We start from the raw sequence: 13,156 nt of genomic DNA, 5'->3' as shown, positions 1-13,156 counted from the left end.
CTCTCTCACACTCATTATCTGGGTCGCTGATCAGGCCTTTCCAGTGTGACCTTTGTTTTTGTTATCAGGCGCACCATAGACCCCAGACTGCAGAAATCACATGCCCACACGCAAATACACATAACTGGGCCTGTGATTGCTTACACACCCCAAAGCTCCCCTGCTTTCATCACGACCCAAGACAAACACTGTGATAACAAGGGATTAGTCTGACTTTTTCGGAATTGCTTGCCTCGACTCTTAACATATCACACACTCACTCCAGCCTGTATCAGGCCTTTATCAATTGCAACCTGCCACTCTAACACTCATCTACTGTACTCTCTACTGATATGATCCTTCGCTCGCCTGCAACAAGTCGGGTTATTCCCTCAGCGGTTAGGAATTTGTCACTCTGAGAGACAAATGGAAGCGTAACAAGTCTCCCTGGTGAGGGTCCAGAGCCCCGGAGGACTGGAACAAGACTCTGTCACCTCACACCGAGCACACACAGTTATCATCCTGCAACTCTGCCAAACATGCCACCACCTCACCAGCTGCACTTGGATCTGCCAGGGATGGCAGCAGCCTGTGCCCTTGACAGAACCACTGAATGAGCCATTTCTTGCCCTCAGTTATTCGTCAAATCACAATCATCATTTCCCAAAATCAGCCTCTGAATGTGGGCACAATTACTGTCAAACAAACCTAAAATACTGTGTTTTCAACCTCATTTAACGATGAGATGTACCACAGAAAAAGCCTTGAGCCGCAGTAGTGTCTGTGGTCGGTATTCCTTTGTATTTTACCACTGAAAATGAGCTGTTAGTGGGCAGCAATTTGGTTTTTTTCCAGGCTTGTGTTAGTTTTTCAAGGTTATCTCCGGCTTTCACTAAATGTACCACTTTTAAGTTATTAACTCTTTTCACAAAACCTCTTAAAGGATAATGCATTCTTTCTCTAAATACTACCTGACATATTACACCGACATGCTTTTTCTCAGCCGTACAGTATTTACACAGTAGGTATTCATGAGGGTCTACGGTCTGTGGGACGTAGCAGATTGCATGTGATGGTCTTGTTAAGGAACATAACTCAACCGTGCCACAAAGTTCTGCAAATTGCCTTAACCATGCTATCTCATAACCTAAAAGTCGATTACATTATTGAAGACAGACTTGAGGAATTGCAGACTCCAGCCATTTGTTCCCCAGAGCCCCACACGCTGCTTTACTGTAAAATGCGATACCTCTTCATTAATCCTGCTGATTGGAGCGCAGCCCAGTAGGATGTGTACAGTTTGAGTGCCGACCGCATGGCTGAAGTTTGTGTGTGTTTGCATGCGCGCTTGTACACACACACATGTATTACTGTGAGCATGAGTGCACATGCTTTCACATCTAAAAGCATGTGTGTGTCTGTGCATTGTAAGTGAAGCATTGGCGTCCTCAGGACTCAAACCCCTCCACCTCTGAGTGTGTGTGATTGGAGCGCCGAAGGAGAAGTCTTGCATCCATCTCATCTGACAGCCCCCGACCTTCCAGTAATCCCAGTATTTCTCACTATCTCACTCCCCATTACCTCACACATACATACACACACACAGGGACAGCAGGCATGTGACCTGCCGCAGCATCAAAGCCAGCCAGCTCATTCATCTGCAGCTGAATCGACAAGCAATCGCACTCAGGACTCCATCATCAGCTACTGCCTAAAATCTGCTGTTATTCTATCTGCATTCCTGCTTTAAAGTTCAGAGTCCTCCAGTCCATGTTATATCATCTCTGCAGCCTGATTTGGTGTAGTCTTTCATTTCTCTCCAACGGCTGGAGGAATGAGAGACTCGACTGTGATCGCAATTTGTTGGGTAAAATTGCTACAGTGATTTTACTTTTCACTTAGCTCTACAGATGGTATTGTTTGTCCGTCTGTCAGCAGGTCCACTACTTTGTTCCAGCCCGAATATGTCAACAAACAGCCGTCTCTGAGAAAATATGTTTATATACAAGTACATCAGCAACAGCAGTATTCTGATTGCAGTGTAATGTCAACCATTGACATGATGAGGAAATGTTGTTATTAAACATACTTGGCAAGATGCAAAAATGTTGATACTGAACGTAAAATGTCGACCGACTACATCAACATTGCATTCCTGTAATATACTTTTCTCTCATAGTGAAAACAGCATTACTCAGCTTATTAATACAGAAAAACTCAGTTGTGACTTGAGAAATAAGATGTATTCCTTAGACAACAAAATATCTAATGATGCCAAAATGTTACATAGTACATCTTTAAACCTTCTAAACATCAGCATTTTAACATTATCATGGTGAGCATGTTAGCATGCTGACGTTAGCATTTAGCTCAAAGCATCACTGTTCCTCAGTGCAGCCTCAGTCTTGTTCATCTGCTGTGAATGTCACGATCACTGTAGCTTACATCGAGAGACTTATGCTGAAAATGGTATGTAGCGGTGCAATGAAAACGTCAGCACAACATTATACAGGGCATATTTTTACAGAAGCTATAACTCTCCTGGTTGTTGCTACTGCAGGAAGGTGTTACTCCTGCTCTGTATGTGAATCTCGGCTGCAAACCTTTGTCTCCCAACTGCGTCTGATTTACCGCCTGTTATCTTCTGCTTCCTCTATCTGGCTGAACAATCTGGTTTCACTTGGGCTCCCAGCTCTATTTAAGAGCACTTTGTCATCACAATGAGAGGAGGAGATATTCCTCCCTGCCAAAGCACCCCAAATTATTGTGTCGTAAAGGAAAAAAGGGAAGACGTTTTTTATATAGCTGGTGCTGAAATCTCCTAATTTCTTCAAGATGTTGGGATTCTTTATGTGAAAGATGAAAAGAGGTTACATTTTCCCAAATGCAGCTTTTATTTCAGATTACTGCTGATCTCAAATGAAATCTACTAAAAAAAATAGGGATATCGTGCAGTGTGTTTAACTTGGAAATTGTACAATAACATTGGTTAACATCAGTCAAAAAGGATTTGTGCTGTTGCACATTTTGGGTTGTGATATTTATAATACGATCAATCCAGAAAACATTCAATTTCAGGTTGACCATCGTCTCAAAGATCTTCAGGAGCGACTCAATGCGTTTTTATCACAACCATTTGTGAAATAACTAAAGACGAAGGCTGATTTGTTCTTGAAAAATATTTTTGTTTTGCTTTGCTTGTTAACTAATCTTTAACTTTATGTGTACAAGTTATAATCTGCCAATTGCAATCCTGTGTAGCGTGTGTCTGACAGGAGATTAAGGAGTTTAGTGTCCTTGTTTATTAGTTTGTCCTTGCTTTGATAACAAATTAGTTAAAGAGGCTATAATCAACTTTTTATAATTCAGAATGGATCAAATTACTCCTTTTATGTAAATGAGTCTCACAATTACTGTCCGACTAAACTCTACGAAACCCTTTGATGTCTTTCAGCCATTTTTTTGTTTTCTTTTTTCTGTCCTGTGAAATTAATGTTTTAATTGCTCTCATGAGTCTCAATTATAGTCGCAGCTGGCAGCTGTTGTCAGCAAAAACTCTTTGATAACCCTCTGTACATCACCTACACTGTATATCACAGCAACAGGCACATTAAGTGAATATGTTGTAGGCGTAGCTGATTATTTAGTAGCAACTAAAGAGCATAACACTTCAGGAGTTGTGCGTGACCATAACAGAGCTAATAGGAGAGTGGATACTTGGCCACAAACACGACTCCAAATGAAACCAACAGAAGTTGGACACGTAAACTTTTAAAGGTCATAATATATCAATGTTGCTTTCATAGCAGGGTTCCTCTGGCCAGAGATGGCCAAAAAAGGAGTTATTGCAAGTCTAAACAATACTACAAGATAAAACAGTTGAAAACTTATTTAGCACCACCTTTTAGTCACACAGTGTCAATAATATTAGTCAAATTCCTTGTTTGTGTACACATACTTGACCCTAATCATTTATCTTTTTCTTCTTTATTAATTTGTATTTGCCTATTGCTATGTAAAACCACAGATAAGTTAAAGCTTTATGTTTCTTTATGTTGCAACTTTACATTTTACAATTTTCTATTACTCTCTTGTCACAACACTGTGTCCATGCTCTAGTTAGGGTTGTGAAAACTTGATGGTTTGGCTTGAAATAGCTGTTTTGGTCGCCACAAAGATGGCTGGAAATGTTCCCAAGTCTCCTTAAAAACACCTGGTTTTCTAGTCACGAATACGGCTGGAAACATATATCCATATCCAATCCAATATAATATAAAAATATCCAGTGGTGTCGTGCTTACGAATGTTGAAGCACTGTGGTCCCTCGTCAAAACTATTCTGTACTTTGCCTCTTACAAATGCTGAAACATAGACTTGCGCTGCAGTTTGGAAACCTCATCGCCTGTAACTCATACACAATAAAACAGATGTATTAGACATGTAATGGGAACGTGATATGGCACATGTTGTACAAAATACATATAGTACAATATCTGTGGTTTGCAGAAACATTATATCCTGGCAACTTGGTCGTCCTCCTCCAGGGGACAATGTGTAAGAAAAAAAGTCTAAAAACTAACACTAACACAAAAAAACAACTTTTATCCTTTTGAGCAAATATGAAAATCAGCCTCGAGCAGTGAATGTTTTTTTCTGTGTTATGTAGCTGTAATCTTGGGGAAGTGGCGAGATTTGTAATCAGCTTCCCCCGGCCTCTGCAGTGGCACAGCAAACAAAGGCAGCTCGAAGATTGGAAGTGAGTGACCCCAACACAGCCAGTTGTTGTTTACTTTATGCAGAGACTGACGGCCGCATACAGGACTGCACTGTGTATACGTGACTGAAGTCAACAACACTTGATGGTAATGCTTAACAGGACAGGACTGCAACGACTTCACAGTTATTTATTCTATGGCCTTTCTCTTTCTTAATTTGTGAAAGTTTTCTCATTATCTTCCACTTTCTGTCCGTCTGTAGACCAAATTAAAAGGACTAGTAGGGCTCTGGAGGCTGGCATCCACTATTTAACTGATTTATACCAAGTTAGCAACGCTGCAAATCCACAACGACCATTATGGTCACTTTAAAAATATCATCCGCTCCTCAGAGATACAAGAGAATGTGCATCACAGTCACAGTTCATCCCAAAAATCCCAGCAGGGCAGCGTGAGGAACACCCATGCTGTATTCCTCCTCGACTGTTTACTGGGCTGTAATCCTTCACGTTGTTCTAACACAAGCCATTAAATGTAATTGCTTTGATTTGCAGTGCTGTGTGGTTGATATGTGTTGACATAAGTGACACGAGCAAACAAATCTCCAAATCTCCAAAACCCCTTAGTGCTGAAACCAAAAAAATGATGCAATTATTTCATGTTGATTTGATTATAATTCAGTTCCATCCTGTGACTCTCGCTCAGAGCAGATGTGACACTGGTTCACAGCCAGCCAGGTTTTTCAGAGAGCATCCATGTTCGGCCACGGTGCCCTGCCTTCCCCTCTGCCTGAGCTCCTCTGACTCACACACCGAACACTGTTGCCAGGGCTACCATTTATTAATATTGGTCCATAACTTTCGGTCTCATCACCAGGCTGCAGCGTGGCCGATGGTCGACACAGCCGCTGAATCCCCCCTGACGCACACAAACACACTCAAAAACATGCATGCAAACACACACATGGCTTTGTGTCCAGTGGATGTATATTGTGAATGAGAGCAGCTATAATGGAGCTTTGGTGTTTGAAGAACAGGGTGTTCACTGAGCCTGAGGAGAGAACTGGAGGTGGGATATGTTGGACACTAGTGACCCCTCGTGGTCGTGTTTGGAGAAGTGGTTATTTTATTTCTCCCCATTCACATGTATCCTGTCCTAAATCCACAACACATACTTACTCTAATCAGGTTTTGTGACAAAGTGAGAAAAATAAAGAAAAACACTAATACACATAATACACACCAGGGTTGTTAAAGTACCTAAAAGTCAAACTTGAGTAAAAGTAAAGTTGTCGTGTTAAAATATTACTTTGGAAATAGTGAAAGTCATCCATACGAATAGTACTCCAGTAAAAGTCATGATTAAAAGTATCTGAAATTAAATATACTAAAGTATCAAAAGTAATTTTTGGGAAATAAATATACTTAGGTATCAAAAATACAAGTAAAAGTAAATTATACATTTTTTAATGTACATACTGTATATGAGGTGTTGATCAATTATCAACCTAGCCAGTTATCAATATTTCTGGTTATCAGGATCAGTGTTTTTCTTTATCTGGTTACCGATAAATTCATTTAAAAATGTGTTACTTTGGATGCAGCATGTAATCTTCAAAGTAACTAGTAACTAAAATTATTACAAAAATGTAGTCGAGTACAGAGTGCAATATTTGCATCCAAAATGTAGCGGAGTGGAAGTATTAAGTACCAGAACATTTACAAGTAAAGTATAAGTACCTCAAAGTTGTAATTAAGTACAGTACTTGAGTAAATGTACAAATCAGAAATGACTTGATATTGACGATTTTTTATTCAAATTTTGTTTACATCTTGAAGAGCCATTGAGGGCATGCCTTCATTTTTTAATGATATCAAGAGAGTACACTTAAAACCAAATAAACACCAAATTGAGAAAGCAAAATAACAAATCACAGTTTAAAACAGTTCAGAGAATAGAAGTTTGAAAATCACGTTTTTAAATCAACCTATAGGTTCAATTATAGTCAAGTCAGTTTTACAGTATTGTAATAATACGTTTATTTATATGGCACCTTTGAAAACACAGTTTACAAAGTGCTTTGACAAACAAGCAAAAGCAGGAAACTCAAGAAGATAATATTACAGAATAAACACGCAACAGTCAAACCAAACACGAGGAAGCTGAGTCTGAGGTGAGTTAAAACAAGGAGGCAGAACAGAAAAGGTAAAAACACAAATTCAATATGAGTTGTTACAAGTAAAAGGATTAACAGTGATAAAACAGACAGACAGAAAGGCAAATAAAGACATGAATACAATCAATAAAGAACAACAAGAAGACAACATCACGTCAGAGGAATTAAGAGCAGTAAAACGAGTAAAGTTTAATAAATAGATTAAAGAAAATAAACAAATAAAAGCGGTAAAGGACGGTAAGACAAGGACATCACAGGAGGAACTACTGCCCAACACAGTGAAGTACTGTAGTTAAAAGTGTTTTTCAGTCCTGTGCTTCAGACGTTTCCCTGCCCTAACACACCTGATTTAAAACGAATGGGTCTTTATCAGGCTGCAGCTGAGCTCAACGACCAGCGGATCATTTGAATCACATGTGTTGGCGCAGGCAAACCTCTATAACATGCATGGCAGGGGACCCTGAGAGCCAGGATTGAAAAACACTCCAGTAAAAACAACAAAGCCACTGAGTTTTTACTGAGCGATGCAGAATAAGTTCCTTAATAACAAACAGAGACGGCAGGATTCTCGAAAGAAAAGTCAGGAAATTAACTTCTTCGGACCACATACGCATTCGTATTGAAGTTATATGTTCTTATTCTGTAGCATCAAAATACGAAACAAACAAAACAAAAAGTAAACAGTAAAGCGAAGCTGTGCACGTGATCAACCCACACAGGTGATGTCACGTATTTTGGTTGATTAGACCTTTTATCAGGACTGTGTAGGTGTGTGCAGACTGTGTTTGACTGACATCGCCCTCACGCAAATTACAACTTTATCATTCTCATTAGTGAAATGACTTCCCATAATTCACGGCGTAGCTCTGCCTACCTTCAACTGAGCAGAGGTCTAATCAGCCAGATATTTAAAACACCCTTGGAGGCCTTTAATCTTATGAAAACAAAACAATTTGCATCTGTGTGACATCTGTGAGTGGGTTCAAACTGGATAAGTTTATTATTTCCTCGTGTACTAACGGCATACAGATTGCATTATGAAAACTACACATGTAGTGCATTTACCAAGAAAGAAGAATGTGTAGTTAGTTATTATACGTTTGTTTGATAATATTTGTGTTTTTGCACTCTGAGATATAACAATACTTGACTGTGTTTAGTTTTACAATGTTAATACTTTTATTACTGTCCATCTACAGATTTTTTATTAACTTCACACTGACATAATCAGTCTTCAGATGTCTTCTGCTGAATATAAATGCTGCAGAATCATCCGACACAGAATAATGTCACATTTCTCTGTGGATGCAGGAAATAAACACGGAGCACTTCCACCCCCAACTGGCCACCAGCTGTTAGTAAACGTTCAGAAACACTTTGCTGTTCCTTCACTTTTTATATTAGCGATCCTGTTAAATATGCAATGTAAACTACAGAGCCTTTTTATTACTACAAGACTGAATTGTGGAGCCTGATCTGACCTGCGGTGTGATGTTAAGTACACAATTATCCTGATGTGCCTAAAGTTTGTGTCAATATTGAACCTCCTGTTATAAGCGTGATAAGCGTTTGCTAAGGGTGTTAAGCGTCAAATGAGTATTGCGGCAGCAGTGTATCATAGTGACAGCTTGAAATGGTGTCAGATGGTATGAAAGAAACAGTGGGACATTTTCTGCCTAACTCAACTATTGAAGTAGTTTGTTAAGCACTTGATAGTTTATTGTACATGCCAGACGTTAAAGAAAAATACAAGAGATTAATTTAAAATGAAACCAATATAAATACTGCACACATTAGCAGGCAGCGGAAGAAAAAAACATCACTCACAAGCACATCTGCTCATCTTATTTACAATAAGGCGTGTGAGCAGGAGAAAAATGAACTGCCAAGTCATCATCATATTGTGAAGCTTTACATTTCTTTATGTTGCAACTCTATGTTTCTTTAGGTTAAATTATTATATGCTTTATGGTGACAATGCTGTGCCTATGGTCTTGTTAGGGTTTAGGCACAAAAAACACTTGGTTAGGGGTCGGAAAATATCATGTTTTGGCTTACAATACCTGTTTCAGTCACCACAATCATGGCTGTAGATTTCTAGTTTGTGTAGTCACAAACACAGCTGGAAATTGTCAAGGTAGATAAGTTCAATATTTAGTGGTTTCACACTTACAAATGTTGAAACTCAGTCTCGAACTGTGGTCGTTGGATTGGCAGCCTTCTCGCCCTACCAATCAGATATTGTTGTAGACGGGACATTGTGTGATTGGATGTAGCATCAGAGCCAAAGGAGCACATTTGTAAATAAGTTTATTTTATTGGCAATCTGACAGAAAAATCGCTGATACCGATAATCGGAAAATGCTGAATGTCGGCCCTGATAATCAGCCAGGGTCGATAATCGGTCTAGCCCTGATATACAGCCTATGACATGTACAAATGTGAACCTATCAGTGGTTTGCAGAAATGTTAACTGCTGACATTTTGTCCTGATGACTGGGCTGAGCACTTAACAGCGCACTGCAAGACCAATAATCTGAGTGTTCACAACATAATAAACATGATGGACGACCGAGTGGATTGAGCTGCAGAGACGCTCTGAGCGTTTCGGCTATGAGTCACCTTTGGGATCCATAGTGGCGGCCATGAATTCAAGCTGACTACAGCTGCAACTGCCACCTGTCAAGATTCATCAAACGTTGCTTTTTGAGGGAGCGTTCCTTTGAAAACATCACATTGTGCAGAGGATGCACTGTATAAATGTTGCAATGAGTACGGCAACAGCCAAACTCGCCTGAAGATGCTTACAGACTTAAATCCATTTAATTAAACAAAGCAGTGATTATTTTTTAATGTCTGAGGACTCAGTTTACTGAAGGAGCCTCGAGGGTCAACATTTCCCATCATCAGTTTACAACCTTTGTGTTAAAGTTACATAATCACTTTTACTGCTTGTCCATCTGCCTCACTTTGTTCTCTGTGTTATCAAGAAATTATGCAAACTAAACAAGTTTTATGACCAATACTGGCTTTTATTGACCCATGTGCAGTTTCCCACTTCAATGCGCAATAACAGCTGTTGGCCAAACATTAACAGCTGTATATTGTACCTCTCTGTCCCCTCTGTAATGTGACTTTTTGATCGAAGGTCAAAGCAATAGAGAGGATTTAGTGAGCTCATTGTCAAGTTGAGTGTGGTTGCACAACAAGTATTGCAATGCAGTAAGTGAGGCTTAATTTAGCAGTGGGCTGGGTGCGAGCTGGCTCGAACTCTATGATAAGGATGGGAGACAAGCCAAGTTGAAGAGCCCGTGACTACCATAAATTCTCAAATACTGGCTGTGACCTTAAACTACCCAAACTGCAGGGAACCAGACTTGTATTTCAAAAAGGTTTATAAACGTGACAAGTTTTTATTTGGGGCCTGTTTTAAAGATGTATTTCACCATATTTTAGGAAGAAGTCCCCCTGCTTTCTGCTGTTGAAGCAAACTCAAAGTCTTCTCTATGTTTACCTTTTAATTTACATTTATATTATAATAGTTTCATCAGTACAACAGCCCTATTAAAACTCACCACTTCGCTTGTTTTTAATAATTAAGTATTTCACTTTGAACGGTATAATTTAACACAAATGAGGCCGAATACTACCAGAGCAACTGACAACTGCTGCTGTTTGCTAGCTATCCCTGGCTGTAGCTTGCTATCGTTAGCTAATAAGCTCATGACTCAGTTAGCCGTGGTGCCAGCGGCCCTTTAGTTTGCCTGGACCGAGACCTTGGACCTTGGTTAGAGTGGGCATCGCTGAATCCCGAACTGGGACTGAACACAGCCTCTGAAGAGAACAGAAGATACAATACGGATGTGATTTACAGCAGCTCTGACAAAGTTTATTTTATTTATTAATTACACTACCTCAGTAAGGCTTACAGTATATCCCCCAGATTAAACTATGGAGGCTATCGGACTGTCGCCTCTTGGCAGTACAAAGTGGTATTACAGGACAGGACAGCCGGGGCTTCACCTGACTTTCTATCTGCATGGGGGTGAGAAGATAATGATTTTCATTTTGGGGTGAACTTGTCCTTTCAGGTTGTTTTACTGTCCTGACAGGCACTCTGCTAGAATATAATCTGATATGTATACCTTCATATCAAAGCGTTACCTTCAGGCGTGCAATTAAAATGTTGCAGGATCAGCAGCGTTTTTCCTCCATTTTCAGTGAAACACATCAGTGTCATGTTCATCACCTGCTCTTTTCATCACAACTGTGCTTGGAACTGGGATGAAAGACCGGCTATTGGACTGCGTTGAAGAGTGGTTTGGACATAAGGGCTCAAATATTAAATAACATTTAGATTTTCTTCAACATATGAGATTTTGAGGCAGTGTAATGAGGGGATGGGTATGAGCTCAGTCTAGATAATTACAACGGGAAAAATCTTCTCAGCACAGAGTCGTACTTTTCTGACATTAGAGAAAGAGCTCACAAGAACTCATGAGTCAAGTTCAACTGAACAACTAGTAAAATACAGCCGTTTAAATACATTGGGACAAAATCAGCTATTTTAAAAAGTGGCGTCTTCAGTGTAAATGACACTTATGGCAGAGGTAAGTTTAAAGCGTATTTCAAACGTGTCGATATTTGAACTATCTTTCTCCAGAATAACCGACTGCACCTTTAAGAGACGTGACGTGATTATGCTTCAGTCTTCAACCAACACTGGTCACAATTTTCTTAGACGGACGGACGGCCACGAGCAGATTATTCTTACAGTCGTCTCATGTCACTCAGGCTCGTGTCAAACAGTAAGATGAACCCAGAGAAAATCTGTGAGCTCCCCTATCTCATGTAAGCAACTCAGTCTGTCAGTCACATGGCTGCACATTAGGAGCTTATGGAAATTCTTTACAACAGACTACAGGTGCTTTTAAATGTGTCATGGAAGAGGAAAAACTCTACTTCCTCCTTCCTCCTGTCTTCCTCCGTCCCTCAGTGGAAACACTCAAAGTCAAAGTCAATCAGGCTTGTGTCAAAATGTAAAATGCAGTTAACAGCAGGTCAGGATTATTTCCCTCTATCTTCTTAAGATGGAAAAGTCAATCCTCTGCATTTTTGTTATCATGCTGTTTGGTGCAGAACTCATCAGAGTGTCTCCATGGCCTTTTTCTGAGTGTGATAATAACATGTCCAACCTATAACTGGGTCACCTTATATCTAAAAATATGTCTGTGAGCAGTAACAAAGCAGGTTCTGTTTGGGGGCGACACTGTACTGCATTGATTTATGGCAGATTTATTCATGCAGAATTATCTTGCTATAAATATATATATTTTAATTGAAATAATATTTTACCAAATCATGACATAGAAACGAGAATGAGGAGTAGAGATAGAATAGAGTAGATGCACTTACATTAGCTGTGCAGTCTCAGCAAACACATCACAGCACGTTGAACTGAAGAGCGTCCAGAGGGTGGACATCTGGATTTCTGGTGCCGTGTTTGTTCCGACTGACAGAGGGGAGCTGACAGATTTTGAGCCCATTGTTCAGAAGCCCAAATGGGTCAAAAATGTCCCAATGGACCAAAACCCCAAATGTCGGACAGCCCGTGAAAATACAGCTTTCCTGCAGTTGTTGGTTCCTAAGTTTAACCTTTTTCTCCTGGAAATGTAGACGTTGGAAATTTGCCTGTGACAGTAACATCGCTTTAAATGTTGTTTGCTGTAAAGCCAGAAAGAGTCCATTTAGTGCAAAGCCACCACCAATTGAGCACTGTGGATAAGACCGGCAGTTATTGTTATTATATTTTCAGAGAAATTGGCCCTCAGGATAACAGGCGGTTGGACAACCGGGCTTTCGCTCCACTGAGACAATATTCAGACATTCAGGGTTTTGGAAAAATGCCCCGTCAGAACAATGAGCAGTCCCCAAACCAAGATGGTGAATCTGCCATGTTAGCATGCTGATATTAGCTTTTAGCTCTGAGCACCACTGCTCGCAGAGCTGCTGGCATGGCTGTAGACTAATTAAAAACAATAGGACCTTAAAACCATCTAATTATCTATAAAACAAAGGACTCTTTGTTTTGAATTAAAAATGTGCCAAGCACATCTCATAGGCTGAATAAAAGGACAGTTTTAAATTAAAGGTATGAAATTTGAATGAAGTGTGAAACCTAACAGATTTCCTTTCATATTCACATATTTTAAAGCCCACAGACAGCTTTATAACCAAGACTGCAATTAGATGAAGATCAGATTACATTGCAATCTACCTCTAATGA

The 13,156-nt window shown here is 39.8% G+C and overlaps 1 protein-coding gene across 2 annotated transcripts in view; it reads left to right on the top strand.

The window, feature by feature from the left end:
• Window positions 1-13,156, top strand: part of xpnpep2 (X-prolyl aminopeptidase (aminopeptidase P) 2, membrane-bound) — a 99,860-nt gene that overhangs the window by 72,812 nt on the left and 13,892 nt on the right. The window contains exon 4 of one of the 2 annotated variants that reach the window (XM_084353381.1): window positions 4,646-4,735. The exons of the other annotated variant lie outside the window; for it this stretch is intronic. The gene's annotated coding sequence lies outside the window, so the exon portion shown is untranslated. The remainder of the gene's footprint in view (window positions 1-4,645; window positions 4,736-13,156) is intronic. 2 annotated transcript variants of the gene reach the window in all.

Source organism: Pagrus pagrus (assembly GCF_965226575.1).
Source record: "Pagrus pagrus genome assembly, chromosome: 5".
NCBI classification, from domain to species: Eukaryota; Metazoa; Chordata; class Actinopteri; order Spariformes; family Sparidae; genus Pagrus; species Pagrus pagrus.
The sequence above is the reverse complement of the archived record's forward strand: the minus strand, read 5'-3'. Positions and strand labels throughout refer to the sequence as shown.